This window comes from Octopus bimaculoides, chromosome 6 (assembly GCF_001194135.2).
Source record: "Octopus bimaculoides isolate UCB-OBI-ISO-001 chromosome 6, ASM119413v2, whole genome shotgun sequence".
Classification (NCBI taxonomy): Eukaryota; Metazoa; Mollusca; class Cephalopoda; order Octopoda; family Octopodidae; genus Octopus; species Octopus bimaculoides.
The window spans coordinates 90,712,776-90,713,704 of NC_068986.1; positions in this window are offsets into that span (position 1 = coordinate 90,712,776).

The window sequence follows — 929 nt, forward strand, 5'->3', positions numbered from 1 at the left end:
AAATTAGAACTCATATAAAATCTTTAAACACAAAATAGCGCATCATTTTTAGTTTAATTCATAGTAAAATTTACCTACATCAATTGCCTAATATACAACGCCCTATTAACCTTACTTTTTCTTTTTCATATTTCATTGTACCTCAATATCATTCATTTACGACTTCCAATTTATTCACCAATTTGTTTAGCAATGATAAGAGTTATTTATGTTCTTGGCTTTTTTAGTGAGAGTTTTCTAAATCTACGATCCTAATTCATCATTTCAACGTTCCTAGAAACATCTTTAGTTTTAAAACAATCATAGTTTAAGTATTTATTCTCGTAACAAGATTTATCCCAAACATTTAAATTTCTCATTATATGACGCATAATTTACTGATCAACATAATATTATTTTATTTTCAAATATCGATAAAACTTTTACACTAATAGATATGTTACGGAATTTCTGTAGTAAACCTTGTTTATAATATTAACTTTGTCTTCTTAAGCAATATTTATTCTTTTAACCCCTTTTTCAGCCCAACTTTTCTTACATATATTAATAAAATAATCAATTTATGTAGATTAATAGACCACCCATTAACTTTATTATTTATTTATTTATTAATTAATTTTCAATCATTTAATATCTCATTTACTAATATATGAATTACCCTCCGATAAATATCCCTCCACATTATTACTAATTACCAAACATCGACAGTATTTATATACGTACTAAGGAGTGTATAATTTTACGTATGAATCTCTATGTAAATACGTGTAACAACACATACATAAAAAAAAATATATATGTGTGTGTGCGAATGTATGTGTATGAATGTTCATATATACACGTGTATCTGTGTGTGTGGGTGTGTGTATACATTCATATTTTAGTATGAAACTATGTGTTTGTGTAGATTTTTGAATATATATATATAT